This window comes from Aethalodelphis obliquidens, unplaced genomic scaffold (assembly GCF_003676395.1).
Source record: "Aethalodelphis obliquidens isolate GAN/ISIS:26980383/991018 unplaced genomic scaffold, ASM367639v1 scaffold34, whole genome shotgun sequence".
Classification (NCBI taxonomy): domain Eukaryota; kingdom Metazoa; phylum Chordata; class Mammalia; order Artiodactyla; family Delphinidae; genus Aethalodelphis; species Aethalodelphis obliquidens.
In genome coordinates this window covers 1,829,071-1,847,386 of record NW_020837978.1, presented here as the reverse complement: position 1 = coordinate 1,847,386, position 18,316 = coordinate 1,829,071, and the positions used below count along the sequence as shown (strand labels likewise).

At 42.9% G+C, this 18,316-nt stretch overlaps 1 long non-coding RNA gene across 2 annotated transcripts; it reads left to right on the top strand.

The window, feature by feature from the left end:
• Positions 1-495: 495 nt before the first annotated feature.
• Positions 496-16,962, top strand: LOC113631666 (uncharacterized). 2 transcript variants are annotated; one of them, XR_003437484.1, is made up of 3 exons: positions 538-585; positions 2,397-2,570; positions 16,604-16,962. It is a non-coding gene; the product is annotated as an uncharacterized LOC113631666 (long non-coding RNA). The 2 variants fall into 2 exon arrangements; XR_003437483.1 differs by having other exon boundaries at positions 496-2,570.
• The last annotated feature ends 1,354 nt before the right edge of the window (positions 16,963-18,316 follow it).

Below are 18,316 nucleotides of genomic sequence, written 5' to 3'. Positions count from 1 at the left end.
AATGAAAACAGAAGTGAGACAGTTTTAGAAAAGAAGGGACTTTCCTAAAAGTTGACAAAACTGGGATGTTTAATCTGCACAAGAACATCTCCTTGGAACTTACCCAAACGCAGACCCCTAAGGGTTAAATGAGCCTCTTCACATGAGATGATTTTACAAAAAGGAATGCCTCACAAAGAACTAGAATTAGGTAAAAGATAGTATGAAAGGAAAGGGCAAAGGAAGTGTGTTTTTTTCAGTTGATACTGGTTGTGAAGCATGTGTCCCAACCTGCTGGCAAGTGTTGAGAGGACTGAAATCAGACTTTCTGATAGTTTTTCCAACTACGTATGTTAGGCTCAAAAGTAGTATTAGTAGGGGCTTCCCTGGTGGCGCAGTGGTTGAGAGTCCGCCTGCCGATGCAGGGCACGCGGGTTCGTGCCCCGGTCCGGGAGGATCCCACATGCCGCGGAGCGGCTGGGCCCGTGAGCCATGGCCGCTGAGCCTGCGCGTCCGGAGCCTGTGCTCCGCAACGGGAGAGGCCACAGCAGTGAGAGGCCCGAGTACTGCAAAAAAAAAAAAAAAAAAGTAGCATTAGTAGAAAAGGTAAGTAAGAATGAGTTGTGGAGTCTTTTATTGTTTGGCCATCATACAATTTGAAATGTAGGATCATGAGCTTTTATATAGCCTTTTACTTATCGCCCAGAGCATCCAGCCCCCGAACTTCACAAAAGCAAGTACTTTGCGAAGAGGTTTGCGGGCGGGGAAAGAAATCTTCTCTCCTTGTCTTAGGGTTATTAGCTCGGGCCCTGTGAATGTAACCGACAAAAGACAGATTAAAAAGAAAAACAGACTGTTAACATTTGCAGCGCCCCTACACACGGAGTAACTGGTGATGGGCGGGCTTACGTAGCGATTTATCAAAAGAACAAAACATTTGTAGAGAAGCCACAAGACAAAGGAAAAGGACCTTGAGTTTCTAGGGCGGCCAATTGTGGGAAGGCAAATATATGGGAAACTGATGGGAGACAAGAACTAGTTAGTAAAGTTGGTTATGCAGATTCCTCCAGTGCCACCTCTGGGCTGATGAGGGTCTAGAGTTTTCTCCCGTGATTGACTTCTGCCCTTTCTGGTAGATTGGGGGCGGGGGGGGACACCTTTGCAAACTTATGTCCTGCTCTTAGGAAGTAGGGAGAGAGCAGCGAGCTTTTCTTGTATCAGCTTAATTGCCTTTAGCTCAATATAATCCTTATGCCAAACTGGCACGGTTTGGTGCAGCGTATTCTGCTGCCCATCAGGTTCTAGGGCTGTCCTCAAAATGAGTTGTGAAGGAAAGTGTTACTAAGTGTGGAAATATGCACTACGTATAGAAATAGATGGACATGTGGTCTCCTCTAACACAAGCAAAATATTTTAAAATAATGACAACAAACTGGGCAACAACTCTGAAGCTTCCTGAGTCTTTTAATAAATGTAAAGCTTAAAACTTATTTTTTTTTTAGAAATGATATATACTTATTATGGAAAATCTGCTCAGAGATTCTCATTGTTAATATTTCAGCACCCTATTCCAGTCTTTTAAAATGTATTTCAAAAAGAAAAATATATCTCAAGACTACACTGGGTATTTACATATAAATGTAAACCTAATATATATTTTCAAAAGTTTTTACTGTAATGGGAAAATATTCATTGCATAATATGGAGTAAAAGTTAGCAGATACAAAGCTATGTAGTATAATCACATTTTTATACAAGTGTTCTACTCGTATATATAATATATAAAAGAAAAAATAAGAAAAAGGAAACATATGAAGAAAAGACACAACTCTCCATACACGTATATGTACTTTACTCCCATGGTGTCATACATGAATAAAATCGCACCATTTGGATAGACTGTGAGGTGAAAGTGCACTGGACTTGCCCTAGAATCTGGGCTTGAGTTGGACATGGTGTGACCTTGGGCGAGCTCCTTCCCCTCCCAGACTCAGCTTCCAAATCTAAGAGGGGAACAGTAACGCCTCCCTCTCAATCTGTTGTGAGAATGAAGTGATCTTATGAATGTAAAGGTGTTTAGTACCGTGCCCAGCCCAGAGTAAGCCCTCTATTACTCTGTTTTCCTGAACCCCAGCTCATCCTGCCTGAAGTTCAAAGTTTTCTCCACTAGATGGTGATGGTAGAAAGATAAAATGAGTAAACCATGCCAGCCTCTAACCAGGTTTAAACTTCCTTTTTAAATCAGCATAAATACAAATAAGTGTAAACTCTGTTATAAGGTTGCAGTAAATGAGTTCAATGTAAAGCAGTAAGCCCTCGGCTTAAGTGTCCTCCGTTAATCCCTCACTGCTTTCTTGTCTTCAGCCGGACTTGGCGCTCTCTTTGAGCAGTGTAACCATGTCTGTTCTCTGCCCCAGAATCGCAATGGGGATGACAGATGCCGCGTGTGGCTCAACTCTCAGATCAGCCATCTATTCAGTGGCCACCGGGAAAGCCTCAGGCTGGTGCAGGTCCCGCGTGCTGCCGTGTAATACGCCTCCTAGTGTTATCGAACCTCAGGCGTCATCTTGGCCCTCGTAATCATACCCAAGGTATGTTGGACATTTTGAGTTCAGTTAATCCCACCATGGTGCACATCCCTGCCATCTTTAGTCACCATCCTAAAAGTCAGCCCCACGGCCGTCTGTTCCCCTTCCTGCTTTGGGAGTCCTCTTGCCTAGCCTAACCTCATATGCCTTTCTTTTCCTGACTTTGCCTTGTGTCCCCTGCAGTCTATGCCACGTTTCTATTAACTTTAGTAAATTGAATACGTTTTCTTGCTACTGTAATAAGACTGCCGGATTGTTCTATTTTATTACTGGTCTTACTGGTATAAAAGAAGTGCTTTGACTTTTATAATTTATTTCATATTTGGCTTTTTTGGGGGAAACTTTTATTAGTTTTAAGTGATTTTCAATTGATACTCTTTGTACAAAAAGAATACATCTGAACTTTGTCATCAGTTCTTGGCACTGAGCTTCAAAAATCCTTGGAATTTCCTGAGTGACTGGAGAGCCAATGAGGCGACTCCTGGTGGGTCCCCGGAGAGCTTCAGGATGGGAACTGCTCACCAGAAACACCAAGCACACAATTAGAGGTTGGAACTTCAGGCCAGCCATCACTGGGGAGGGGAGGGATGTTGGAGATGGCCTTCAGGCACATGGCCGGTGATTTAATCAATCGTGCCTGCATAGTAGAACCCCAGTAAACCTCCGGACACCAACGCTGGTGGAGCTTCTTGGTTGGTGAATATAGCAGTGGGGGTGGGATGAGCCCTGTCGCCATGCAGAGGGCATGGAAGCTGCGTCCGGGATCCTCCAGACCTCGTGTTACGTGCATCCTTTGTTAAAAAACTGAAATTTTTTTCAGTGAGTTCTGTGATTTCTTCCAGGGAATTATCAGACCTGAGGTGGGGGCTTGTGGGACCCCCATCTTTGTAGCCGGTTGGTAGGAGTGCTGGTCCCTGAGCCTTGAGGCTGGAGTCTGAAATGGGTCATTACTGTGAGGACTCTGCCCTGATCCGTGGGTTCTGATGCTAACTCTGGTAGGTGGGCGTCAGAGCAGAATCAAATTGCAGGACACCCAGCTGGCGTTGGAGAGTTGGTATCAGAACAGTGCTTTTCCTCTTTCCAACACATTTATCTATTATTTTGTTTTCTTTCTGAATTTCATTGGCCAGTACTAGTTATTATTACACTGTTGGAGAAAGCAGGTCTCTTTACCTTATAAAGTGAACAGTGAAGTGACAGAGCCAAAGTTCTACTTCAATCCCTGACTTTAAAAAACTTCTAGTAAAATAGAGAAAGGTACCTCCTTAACATGATGGTTTTTGTTTTGTTTTTCCTCAAACTGGCAGCCACCATCATACTTAATGATGAAAACACTAAAGATATTCGTCGTTTCTTCCCGCACTTCTCACCCTGGAGAGCTTTCCAGTCCTTTGCTGCGTCTGCGTTACTACTTACTCTTCAGTTTAGAGAAGTCCTGTTAATTGTCCCTGACCCTCCAGGCTGGTTTGGTCCCTTTGCTCATTTGACACCTTGTCTGTCCCTTATGACAGATGCCTCATAGTATTATAACTGCCCATTGCATGTCTGTTTCCACTCCTGCCCAGCTTCCATTATAGGACAGTGCAGGCCCCATGCCTGACACGTAGGGAGCACTGGGCTGTGCTTGAACGGGACCCGTGACTGGCAGGTGTCAAGTGCAGGCTTCACCCTTTCCCCTGAGGTTCAGAGCAGGAGCATTCTGTTTCTTCCAGAAAGACCACCTGAATGGGGCTTTTAGTTATGGAAAGATTAGATGAAGACTTTCTCCCGACATGGAGATATTTAGAGAACCCTTCCATAAAGAGAAAGGGCACTTTTTGGGAGGTGAGACTAAGATGGTCTCCTAGGAACAGTGGAGAATTGCCACTGGGAGGAAAGACTGGGTTGCTCTGGGGAGAGATGGATTTTTCACAGAAGGAAGAAGAGAAAGTGGAGGGTGAGCCGTGACATCCGTTTCCTTCTTGTCCATCAAACTGAATTTGAAACCCTACGGGGAGAGGGCTGAAGACCAGAAGATGAGCTGATGTTCTGGGCAGGAATCTAGATCTGGAGGACCCAGCAGCGCTGCGTTGGAGGGGAGGCGACATCCCCTAGTTCTGCCCTCCCCCGCTCAGACCCTGGTGCTCGCACCGAGGCCTCATCATCAGTGCCGGCGCCCAGGCTTCTTCCAGGAGGGTGTTGACCATGGTCTTCGCCTGGCAGGGCAGGGGGACCCTGCAGACACACGTGAGGACTGCAGCCCACAGAACAGCTTGCAGCACATTTCAGCAGCTCTTCGAGGAATTTCCAGAAATGAGTCGGGGATACACTGGGAGCTGCTAAGCAACTGGGTAGTCGAATGAGGCAAGGGTAAAGAGGATCTCAGAGATGTTGTTGAAGAAGCGTATTAAAAGTTAACGTGGAGTCCAACAGGTGATCCCGTCCGGACTGAATAAGTGAAAGAGAAAAAGCGAACCTTGGTTTCTACCTTACACCACAGGAAAAAACTAATTCAAGATGGCTCATAGGCCTTGATGTAAAAGCTAAAAGTATGAAGCTTCTACAGGGAAACGTGGAAGAATATCTTCATGGCTTTGGGGTACGTGAAGATTTCTTAGTGAGGGCATAAACAGCACTGATCATTAAAAATATACATATGAATATATATATATAAATTGAACTTAATTAAAATTTTAAAAACATCTGCTCTTCAGGAGACATCTGTGGGGATGGAATATTACTCAGCCATAAAAAGAAACGAAACTGAGTTATTTGTAGTGAGGTGGATGGACCTAGAGTCTGTCATACAGAGTGAAGTAAGTCAGAAAGACAAATACCGTATGCTAACACATATATATGGAATCTAAAAAAAAAATGTGTTCTGAAGAACCTAGGGGTAAGACAGGAATAAAGACACAGACCTACTAGAGAACGGACTTGAGGATATGGGGAGGGGGAAGGGTAAGCTGTGACAAAGCGAGAGAGAGGCATGGACATATATACACTACCAAACGTAAGGTAGATAGCTAGTGGGAAGCAGCCGCATAGCACAGGGAGATCAGCTCGGTGCTTTGTGACCGCCTAGAGGGGTGGGATAGGGAGGGTGGGAGGGAGACGCAAGAGGGAAGAGATATGGGGACATATGTGTAGCTGATTCACTTTGTTATAAAGCAGAAACTAACACACCACTGTAAAGCAATTATACTCCAATAAAGATGTTTAAAAAAAAAAAGACATCTGTGGGAAAATGAAAACACAAGCCATAGTCTGAGAGAAAATATTTGTAATACATATATCCGCACAGGACTCATTTCCGGAGTATATAAAGAATTATTGCAACTCAATAAGAAGAAAAAATACCTCCATTTTTAATCTTTTTTTTAACATCTTTATTGGAGTATAATTGCTTTACAATGGTGTGTTTGTTTCTGCTTTATAACAAAGTGAATCAGCTATACGTATACATATATCCGCATATCCCCTCCCTCTTGTGTCTCCCACCCTCCCTATCCCACCCCTCTAGGTGGTCACAAAGCACCGAGCTGATCTCTCTGTGCTATGCGGCTGCTTCCCACTAGCTATCTATTTTAAATTTGGTAGTATATATTAGTCCATGCCACTCTCTCACTTCGTCCCAGCTTACCCTTCCTCCTCCCAACACCTCCATTTTTAAATGGGCAAAAGGTATAAAAGAATACTTCACAAAAGAAGATATATGGAAAGAAAAACACATGAAACAGGCACAGTGAAATGCACATTAAAACCACGGTGAGATGCCACTACACTCCCTCTGGAATGACTGAAAATAAAAAGACTGACAACATTACATGTTGGCAAAGACAAGGCACAGTTGGAACTCAAAGCATTGCTTGTGAGAACATAAAATGGGAAAATCATTTTGGAAAGTCATTTGGCAGTTTTCTTAAAAAGGGAAACACACCCTTGCCATGTCATCCATTAATTCTGTTCCCAGAGAATTTACCCGGGAGAGATGAAAACATGTTCAAAGTGTGTCCACAAAACGGGTTGTATGCAAATGGTTAGCGCAGGCTTATTCATAATAATCCCAGACTGGAAACACTGCAAACGCCCATCAACAGCGAATGGAAAAACAAAGTTTGGTTTACTCATACAGTGGAATTCTACTTGGTAAAAAAATTAAACTGCCGACACACAGAGCAATGATAAATCTTAGAAACATTGTGCTGAATAAAGGAAGTCAGACACAAAACAGTATATGTGTTGTATGATTCCAGTTATGCGAAATTCTAGACCAGGCAAAGCTAATCTGTAGTGTAGAAATTATATCAGTGGGTGAAGGGATGGGGATTATTGGTGGCCAGGGCATGAGGGAGTTTTTGGCTAGTGATAGAAATGTGGTATAAATTGAGGAGATGGTTACACCATTATATGCATTTATCAAAACTCATCAAACTGTACCTTTAAAATGAGTGCAGTTTATTTATGTAAATTATATCTCAATAAGATTGATTTTAAAAACCACAGCAAGATCCTATTTCCTGCCCATTAGAATGACCAAAATTCACGTGACTGTCAATACCAAATGTTAACAAGGGTGCAGAGCAGCTGGAACGCTCACGCATTGCCGGTGCATTGCTGGTGCAAGCCTAAAATGGGCTCTTTGAAAAACTTGTTGATTTCTTATAAAATTAAATATACACCTGCCCTATGACCCATCAATTGTATTCTTAGGTATTTACCCCAAAGATATGAGACCATATGTATAAAAAGTCTTGTAGAAGAATGTTTATAGAAGCTTTATTTGTAATAGCAAAACAAACAAACAAAAAAACCTGGAAACAATGTAAATCTGCAGGTGACAGATAAACAGATTGTGGTCTGTGAAATGCTACATTAAATTAGAAGAGGATGAACTGGTGACACATGCAAAACCACACATGATTCTCATAAGTATTATGTTGAGTGAATGAAACCAGACACAAAGAGCACAGATGGTGAGTCCGTTGGAAGGAAGTTCAAGAACAGGCACGTCTAAGGAAACTGGAGTGTTAGAAATCGGTGTTGCTGAGACAAGGGCATTGACTGAAAGGGGGCATAACGGAAATGTTCTGCATCCTGGCTGCGATGTTGGTTAATTAGGAACACACATTTCTCCAAACCCATCCAACTGTAGATCCGAGCTCTGTGCATTTCACTGTTAGCAAATTTCACCTCAATTAAAAAAAAATTAATTCAAGGGGTTTCCATTTCCAATAATGGCAGCTAGGAACTTCAGATCAACACAGGTAACTGATGAAAACAAGTAAAAATGCTGAAGCAAATGGTTTAGAAATCTTAAGTATCAGAGACCTGATAAAATAGGAACTACCTGGCAAAAATCCAAAGGAATCCAAATCCAAACAGGCCAGAGGGACCTGAGTGCAAGAGTTCCTTTTGCCCCGAGGGCTTTTGCTAATTCTGCGCACCGTGGGCCTGGCCTTGGGTGGCCTCTGCAGGCGAGGTGACAGTCATGAGCCCAGGGTCTACCTGAGCCAGGGGTCTGACCTCAAGCGGAGGGGCCTAATAGATGTCCCTTCGTGAAGCTGGTACCCGGGGGGCGGCGCCTCCTGGCAAGGCTACCCAGAAGTAAACCTACCCCAACAACTACTTCCCTGAGCTACCACACTCATTTTTTTTCTGACATTGTTAAATATTCTTCTGCACACGACTTAATGGAAGCATAACGTTCTTTCTTATGGGAGAACCACAGCTATTCAATCAACTTGGACTTAGGCTTTATTTCAATGTTTTAAATGTAGTAAATAATGTCATCGTGTATTACTTCAAAGATAATATTTTACAATTCTATTTCTTAGGGGCAAAAGTCTTAGAAATGCAAATGGGGTCAAAGAGAATGGCCAAATTGCCCTCCCTAAAGATGAGGGCATTTACATTCCAACCAGAAGTGTAGGAGCGTGCCACCCTGTGCCCTCCCAGGCTTCATTTATGCTGAAAGTGTTTCCCATATACGAGCTGGGACTTACAATGCCCTTTTACCATTTTACCAGCTGCCATGGTCCTTTTGTAGCAAGAAACATCAATACTTTTGAATATGTAGCATAAAACCTAAAAACCTATTATGAACCATTACATAATAGCCAAATTTATCTTCTACCTAAAGATACAACTTTTACCTTTAATAAGAAATAACCCAAACCTGAGTATGCGGAGTTTTCACCCACCTCCCCTTCAGCCACTATTACCCTCTCTGCTGTAGCATTTCCCCATGGAAAATTTCTCTACTGAACCTTACCCTCTTGGGAAAAGCAGGCCAACATTTGGTCAGAAGAGCATGTCTTGGGCTTTGCACTTCTGTAATTTCATGCCTTGTTCCTGTCATAAGCTTCTTCTAGCTCCTAAAATTCACTTCCAATTTAGAAGGTAGAAAAGCATTCTCAAGAATGGAAACATAAATATACCCTTCCTCAAATTCCAACTGGAAAAAAAAATGATGATTCATGCTGTAGAATGGAATGTTTTAAATTTGGGCATGAATGCTCTCACTTTTCCCAATTGTTTAGAACAATCTCAACAGAAGCATGAAGTTTACCTTACAGCAGGCATTTTATTTTGTTCTTACATTTTCAGACTTAATGAATTAATGGGAGGGAGGTACATTTGTGTAATGGGGGAAGGATCAGAGAGAATCCTATGGTGCTGGGTTGGAATTAGGAAACTATAAGAATGAACTCAGGATTTAAAAAAATTATATTTCCAGCTCTGTCCACTGCAAGGACCGGAAGCAATGACACCCCAGCAGCAAAGAGCACTCCCATTGCCCTGGTCTTGGTTTCTAAATACCATTCTTCCCTAAGAGGAGCCAGGGCTTCTCTGAGAAATGGCAGATTCTAGAAACAGGGCAGGAAAATTACATGGTGAGCTTTGAACATCTCATTATGCCAGAAAGCAAGGAAGTGCGCCCCCAAACAATAGTGATATGTCAGAAGTACAGAGGCTCCCATTGACCAAATCTGGGACAGTTTGAGCATCCACATGACTGACACGGGGAATGTGTGTCACGTTTAGAAATGATACTAAACAGGGACGGGGATCCGGATGGGCTGGAGAACTCTTCTTAATAGAATATAATACCAGTTACTAAATGTAGAAAAACATAGAATTAGAGAATCACCACTGAACAATCACTGTGGTAATAACTGATTCATGCAAGAATGGATACTAAAGTCATGGAGTGATAGACTGTGGAACAGGATACCCATAAAAATCTCATGGGTTCCTTATTAATTACAAAAGAAATAAGGGGAACTTTACTGTGGGGAAATCTGGCAGACACCACGTGAATCAGGATATCAAATTATATGAATCGTGACACAAGCTACATCACGTACCACCGACTGAGACATTCCCAGAAAGACGCACCATCACTGATGTGGTTTTCATGATTAGAGGTTTACCTGGTTCCAAATATGAAGAAACAATCAGGCAATTCAAATTGAGGGATATTTTATGAAGAAATTGGTCTGAAGTCTTCAAAAATATCAATGTCATGAAAGGTTAAAAAAAAAAAAAAAAGACTGGGTTATTGCTCCTTGAATAGATAAAAAGAGACTAAAAAGACATCTCAACGAAATGTGCTTGTGTGATTTTTGGTTGGCTCCTGTCTTTGTTCTCAAGGAGACATATGCCAATGTATTTAGGGATAAAGTTTCACAAGGTCTGTAACTTAGAAAAGAGAGAGACAGCAAATATTGAAAACATAAACATTTGGTGAGTCCACGTGCAGGGTGTATCGATATTCATTGTACTGTTCATGCAAATTCTCTGCAGGTTTTAAGTTCTAAAAAAATAATTCAGAGGAAAGGAAACATATCTAACAAAAATTATATAAAAGTCGTATGAGCTTTGGAAATGTATTTATGAATTTATGAATAGGATTGCACCGTGTACTTTGTTCCTATTGAATATCACACATGGTTTCTAAGCAGTATATTAACTCAGTGACGTGTATTTACATTTTACAAGAAAGTAAAAAAGGCTATAATTAGATGAACAAATTGTGCAACCATTATAGAAGTAATGAACAGAAAACACTGTTTAGTACTTCTGAGGAGACTCATTTTTAAATGGCCCCAGCTATATTTTTATCTAATTGTTTTCAATCCTCCTATTTTATTTTCATTTTTTATTACACAAAATTTAGCTACTTACTCACTGTCACTTGGACATTCTACGGGTCTAATATCAGCTAGGTTGTAAGCGAGTCTGAATGTTCCGTAACGTCACTGTCCTGCCTTGGAGTTTCCTATCTCCAAATAGAAAGTAAGAGGTAGAAATTAGTTTTAAATTTCTGTTCATTTTCAACTAATTACAAAATCATACACTATGTGGTATTCCTACCCGGAGAAGAGAAGAGTGAGAGTCTTAACTCTTTCCCACTCACCGTTTCCTCTTCCTTTTCTCTGGCCCCAGGTGACCCGGCAAACGTCGGGTATGATTTATGACTCCTTGGATCCAGCCTGGGTCACCTGGAACAGCCGGCCATAAACTGTTCACTGGTGCTTTTCTTTCTTCTTTTAACAAGTTTACCTTTCATTATTCATATTATTGGGTTTTCTGCTTTCTTAATTACTTTATTAAAATGTAATTTACGTATCATAAAATTCACCCATCGTAAGTGTACAATTCAACTACGTGTTTGGAAACTTAATGAGTTGTTCAAAATGTTTTTGAACCTTTCCATCACCCCAATACGATTCTGTTTACAGTTAATGCCTGTTCCTGCTCTCAGCCTCAGGCAACCTAAATCTACTTCCTGTGTCTATAGATGTGCCTTTTCTGGACATTCCATGCAAATGGAACTTTACAGTATACGGTCTTTGTCTCTGGCTTTTTTCTCTTAGCACAATGTTTTTGTTTATCCAGCTTGTAGCAGGGATTAGTGCTTCATTCCTTTTTATCGTTGAGTAGTATTGCACTTGAGTGGATATATCAGTTACCTTTCTCCATTCACTGAATCCATTGCTGGACACTTGGGTGGTTTCCAGTTTGGGGCTGTTGTGAATAATGTGGCTGTGAACATTTGCATGCGAGGCTTTGTGTGTTCAAATGTTTTCATTTCTCTTGGGAAGATACCTGGGAGAAGAATTGTTAGGTCATATGGGGAATAACTTTTTAAGGAACTATTTCCCAAGGCAGCTGCACCATTTTACACTCCCTCCGACCTTTATGCTGAGGGTTCCCGTGACTCCACACCCTTACCAGCATTTCCCTTCTGCTGCCTTTTTATTATAGCTCTTCTGGCGGGTGTGAAATGTTATTTAATTGTGATTTTAACTTTCATCTCTCTAATGACAGATTTCGGAGCATTTTTTATGTGCATATTAACTTCTTTTATTTATCTTCCTTGGTAAGCTAGCCTTCAGATCTCCTGTCCATTTGTAAAATTGGGTTGTCATCATATTGTTGATTTGTAAGAGTTTCAGGATATGACTCCTTTATCAAATATCAAAATCGTTTATCAAAATGATTTCACAGTATTTTCTCCAAGTCTGTAGCTTGTCTTTCCATTTTCCTATGGTGTCTTTTGAAGAGCAGATTTTGAATTTTGGTGAAGTGCAGTGTATCAGTTTTTGCTCTCACCAATCATACTCAGTGGTGCTTTTTGAAAGGAAGAAAATTCAGTAGCTATGTGGATACAGGGATGCCTTTCACCTGCATTTTGGTGTTTGTGAAGATTGCTCCACTTGTGTGTGTAGACGTTGAAGAACCCTTGTTCTGAGACATTCCGAATGCTGTGCACACGCAGAAACCATTAGCGTTGTCCAGGCTGCTTTGGACGCCGACCAGCACACAGAGGCACTGGCAATGCCTGCCTCGCCCGCTCCTGTGACGGCACGGTCTCTTGCTGGTCAATGTCCCTTGAAAAGCATCACAATTTCTATGGCTCTGTGGAATGCTGTTTTCCTGAGGTTAGTTTTTTTTTTTTTTTTTTTTTTTTTTGCGGTACGCGGGCCTCTCACTGCTGTGGCCTCTCCCGTTGCGGAGCACAGGCTCCGGACGCGCAGGCTCAGCGGCCATGGCTCACGGGCCCAGCTGCTCCGCGGTACGTGGGATCCTCCCGGACCGGGGCACGAACCCATATCCCCTGCATCGGCAGGCGGACTCTCAACCACTGCGCCACTGGGGAAGCCCCTGAGGTGAGTATATTTAAAAAAGGTTTGCAATTCCAGAATATGAGGGCAATCCAGGAAGAGTACCGCTGGGGCTGCTTCTAGCCTCACTGTGAATTTTTCCACGCCTTAGAGCGGGGGTCCCCATTAGGAACGGGGCCGCACAGCAGGAGGTGAGTGGCGGGCGAGCGAGCGAAGCTTCATCTGCCACTCCCCATGGCTCCCCACCGCTCGCGTTTCTGCCTGAACCCTCCCCCACTCCCCGGGTCCCTGGAAAAATTGTCTTCCACGAAACCCATCCCTGGTGCCAAAAAAGGTTGGGGACCGCTGCCTTAGAGCATCTTTAAAGATGTTCCAGTGATTTCATGGGTATGGACAGAGGGTGCTGAGGCTAGGTGGGTAGACCACAGTGGGTATGCATGCACTACCTGTTCTTCTTGGTGGTCCATATTGTACCAGGCTGCTTGTCCTCTGTGCCGCCAGAGGCTAGAAATAGTGACACAGCAGAACTGCACTTCTGTCGTTTACTATTAGAAGGCAAGTAGCATGGGTTCTTTTAATTGACTTTTCCTTTAGGACAAATAGACATAATTAAAAACCTTCTCTCTAGTAATCAATTGACAGATGCTCATTGAATACATATTGTGCTTGAAGCTTATCTGCGTGTGATGACTTCCAGCCTGGACCTCTCCCCTGAAGCCTAGATTTCTATATCACAGCCTGTTCAACTCGGACGTCTAATAGACCTGTCAAACACTGAGGGCCTGACTTCCCCCAGAGTTACTCCTCCCATGACCTTCTCCATCCCAGTCAATGTCAACTCTCCTTCACGTGCTCAGGAAAAGAGATGGAAAGTCATCCTTGCCTACCATCTTTCCTTCACTCCCTGTATCCAATCCATCATAAATCCTAGAGTTTCTAAATGGAATATGAAATCCTGGATGAGATTCCAACAGAGAAAAGGGACATTAGGGAAGAACTCATTGTCTGAATAAAGTATGGAGTTGAGTTCATAATAATGTATCAGCATTGATTCATTCATTGTGACAAGTGTACTATACCCATGTAAGAGGTTAAAAATCCGGGAAATTGGGTGCAGAGCATAGGGGGACTCTCTGCTATCCTTTCACTTTTTACCTTTTCTGTAGACCTTAAACTACTCTAATATAAAAAAAATTATTAAGGAAATATGCAAAGGAGCAGTTTCTGCTGACTTCTAGCTGATTAGAGCCTGCGGCTGGTTTGCTGGAGCCGAGGGGACAGAAAGTCTGCTTCCACTGATTGGATGGTCTGGGTAGAGGGTACTGTCAAATTAGCCAAAGGCCATACACATGGTTTTCTTTGGGTGTGGGGATTGGTCACCTAATCAGTACTTTTTCACAGTTTAATTACTCCGAGGAAAATTGATAACCTCAAATAAGTTCAGTCTTTTCATAACAATTGTGTCACATAATTTATCTTTCACAAATACATAATATTGTTTAGGTGTTCTTCCTGAAGAGCAAAGTTCTCTAATCCTAGAAAAATACCTAACGTTTGGCTTTTTAAAGATCTTGCTATAATTCTTTATATGCTACTCAAAATGAAAACGTATTTTTATTTTATATGGAATACATTGATCTGAATTAAAAATAAGGATTTTTTTTTGGAAAAGCAAGAGGGCACTAGAGACTGGTGTTGGGTTAGGGAGTGGAGGGGTTGGCAAAGGCTCTGAAGAGGTGAAAGCTAAAGAATTGCAGGATCGCTTGTATTATTAGTTTGATTTTCTGGGGAATCAAGGCTTTATGCAACTTCAGGAAATCCAGGCATCCGCTGCTGTTGGGATCAGGCAGGTGGTTTGCCGGCACTGGATTCTCTTTCCTTGGCCCGTGATGGAAGGCAGGGGAAGGCAGAGTGCCGCTTGTAGGGAGAGTTTATTATTGTTCTTGTGACTCCCCTTCATGCCTGTGCCTTTGAACTTTCCCTGTGCTGTAAACAGCTGGAGATGTTGCAAATAATTTTAAGGACTTGCAGAGTGCTTTGGCCATCAGAAGCTCTCTCCCACTGTAGTTGGTTGTGTTCAAAGTGTAAGGTGGGCAAAAAAGGTGGCTGTGCGGTTCCCTCACCTAAACCCTCTGGCTGGAAGCGTGCCCTAAATGCCGAGTCTGAAACGGGCAGGAGAGCGGGGCGTCTGATGGCAAAGACAAATGCAGCGTTGTAGTCCTGAGTGTGTTGCCACCCTGACGGGACAAGAAGGTGAAGGTGATATTTCATCCACTGTTACGGTCTGTCCTCTCCTTACCTGACCTCTGAAATGGAGCCGTCAGCTTTGAAAAGCCTGGTGTCTAAAATTAATATTCTTCCCCATCTGACTAAGAAGGCAACAGCTGAGCAACATGAGATCAAGGACCATCTGAGTTTAAACAGGGGCTCAAAGTGGCATTTGAGAGAGAGGATACTTCCTCTCAGAGTGGACACTTGTCTTTTCAGAAGACTTACTCTGACAGGGAGTCAAGACTTTTACCAGGGAATTGCACAGTTGTTTTGAACTCTGCAAACTCCCTTTTATCTGCTGGAACTTATACTCTGCACTTGGAATGGTCTGGACCCCAGCATGTCCTCCTATAAATGGTAATTACTCTTATTTTCTGTCTTTCTACATCACCTTAAACAACAAGTTGTACCAAACTCCAGGTAGAGCTTAACGTTTAATATTTTCTCTGCAAAATTTTTATATCTTGGACCCAAGCTTTTGTTTTAATATGTTAATTTTATGTGGCTTCCTGAGCCAACTTGAATACCATCTACAATTACACATTAGATTTTAGTTGTAGTTTGTCTTAGACGTAGTCATGAAATCCTTATTTTAATAATAACTGTTTTCAGGGCAACTTGTAAGAACACTGATGACGGTCTATGGTGTATTTTACAGAGCTCTGGCTGACCCTGCTTACATTTGAGTGTGTTTAAATGTAAGGTCTTTGTGTGGTTCAGTAGAAGTTTGTAGAGCATTGGATTTTAAATAATTTGTAACTCAAGGTATTATTTTTACTAGCTGAGTTGAGAAAATGAAAGACGACGTTTTGTGGAGCTAATTACAGATGATTTCAAATTGAGAAAAAGCTGGAAGAAGCAATTTCCAGAAAATCTCCAGCAGGGGGCCTCAGGAGGGAACTGGCCACAAGTTCTCATCGGTCTCCCCTGATGATCAGGAGATGCACAGGCACATACATCGCGTGGGTCTTCAGTGTCAGAGCAGTAGAACATGTATCACCTACATTCGTAAGGGAAGTAGTTCAAGGAAAGCACAAGGGTGTGAAATCTTTGGTACTTAGCTGCTAATGAGGATGCAAAGAAGGGTATCTGGGAATCTTAATCTGTGTGAGAGGATTATTAGGAAACGAAGTTCTTTTGAAAATAAGCAGCAAACATTTTAAGATGTAGGCAGAGAGGGGCTCTGGAAATGGCTCATTTGGTGGAGAGCACTCCTCCGAGGGCACAGAATTCCCGGGGGGAGCGCCAGAGAGCCCCTTCCTTACACAGCAAGCCCTTCCCACCAGGGCCAGGAGGAGCAAAACCAGCAAATCCAGTTAAACCCAGAGAAACTTTGTATCCCATACTTGTACCAGCCACTTAACATAAACTTAACATAAACACTTATTTTAGGTAATGAGGGAAAATTGTAGTTGCCCAGTGAAACTTAAGGTGGCGTCTTACTGTTTGCTTTTGTAGAAAAAAGTGGGGAAAGAAACCTTTTTCCTTTCAGAGTTCCAGCATTTGAAACTCAGTATTGATATTTGCATTTCTCTTCCTAATTTTGGGTCCCTTCTGTTTAAATAGAAGCGACTTCTAAATTCCCAGTGGTCATTTTCCCACAGAGTCAAATGTGTGAGTCGGTGATGAGAACTCTGTTTCTCCTCCTTGCAGTCAAGGGGAAGGCAGACTCAGAAGTCACGACTGCGTCCTGATTTACAAATCGGAGGCGGAGGGGCACGAACACCACACACCAGACAGGAACTTAGTCGGACTCACCACCAAGATGCTGAAAGTGAAGCGGCTGGAAGAAATCAGCACATGTTACCACAGTGACCAGCTGGAGAAAATGGCCTTTTTTCAGTGCATGGAAGAGGTGGAGAAAGTGAAGTGTATTCTGGAAGAAAGTTCTAGTGAACAGGATTCGAGATCTGGGAAGAGTGAGGTAACTGTGCTAATTTAGTCTCCTGAAAAGTGTCAGTTCTACTTTATCTTTTCTCACATAAAGCAATACCTGTCGCCGTTTATACGACCGTTTTCTGACTCTGTTTGGTCACTTGAGTAGAGTTAAGGAAACTTCGTGAACAGGCAAACTTCCATTTGTTTCATGGAGGTTTGTGTATCGGCGGGTGTCAGAAGTCATTCGGAGGCCTTTGAACGTGCACCTCTCCCTTGCAGGCAGCTCCTCAGCCCGGTGGCTGGTCTACAGGTTACGATGGTGAACGTATGCAAACACACATTTCTTAGGAAGGATGGTTTAAAAGGATAGGTTTGGGCATGAAATCCAGAGAAGCACTGCGAGGGCCACAATTGCCCTGCAGAAGTTTCTAATTTCTTCAGGACCCTGAGGTCCTCGCTGTTGACAGTGGCGGTCAGAGTCAGGGCCGACGGCACACCTCATGCAGAGCCCCATTCTGGCCACTTGCTCTTTGGGGCAGTTACTAAACCAGCCCGGGGGCTGCCTGTCTGAATAGTGGGGCCGTAGCTGTTGGAACATTGCATGTATGCAAAGCACTCAGCACAGGCTCTGTCACCAGGGTAGGCGTTCAGTAGGTGTCGGCCAGCAGCACCCCGTCCCCTGTCTGAGCTCGCTGGGTCTCCCTCACCATCCACAGAGCACCCTTCCTGCCCGCCTGGCGTGGGCCTCGCTCTAGCACCTGCAGTTGTTTGGAACTTGTTTGTCACCCTTCTCTGGATGCCCTCCTCAACGTCAGGACTTCACCTCACTCCACCTTGCATTCTTGGCTGCTTTCCTGGTCACGGCACCAAATAGGCCCCAAGAATGTTTGCGGAACAAACAGGTCTATTTACGTGAGTCCTGCATTCTGGTTGAGGGCTGGGGGTCATTATGTTCAATAATCAGAGCAAGTGATTCTTAGGTCGGTTTGGAGTACGTCCCTCTTTGTCTGGCTACTGTTCTGAAAACCCCTGTCCAGGTAGGAAGGGCATTTCTAACGATGCAGTAGACAATGAACTAAAGCTGTTAGATGTAAGGGGCGGAGGACTCTTTTCATCGTGAATGATAGAAGAAACGAGTCAGGTGGAAACGTGGGTGTTTTGAGACTCCACTTTCCTGATGAGCTAACATCTTGTTCAGCAAACACCAAGAAGAAACTTCCACGGGCAAAATTTAAGTCAGATATGAGGGCTTCCTCATTAGAGCTGCTTACAATACAAATGAATACAAATGAATGAAGTCTTTTGTTCACTGATTTCTGTAGAACAGAGGAGACACAATATTCTTACAGGATAACTGTGAAATAACCAACCACTGGCAATAGTTTCTACGAATTTGATTATGTTTCCAGGACTGTTTTTCTTCAGGTTCTGTGATATAATTTTTGTAAGTAGAGGCTGTATCTTTAAAGAGCGAAATGGTGCTTAGCA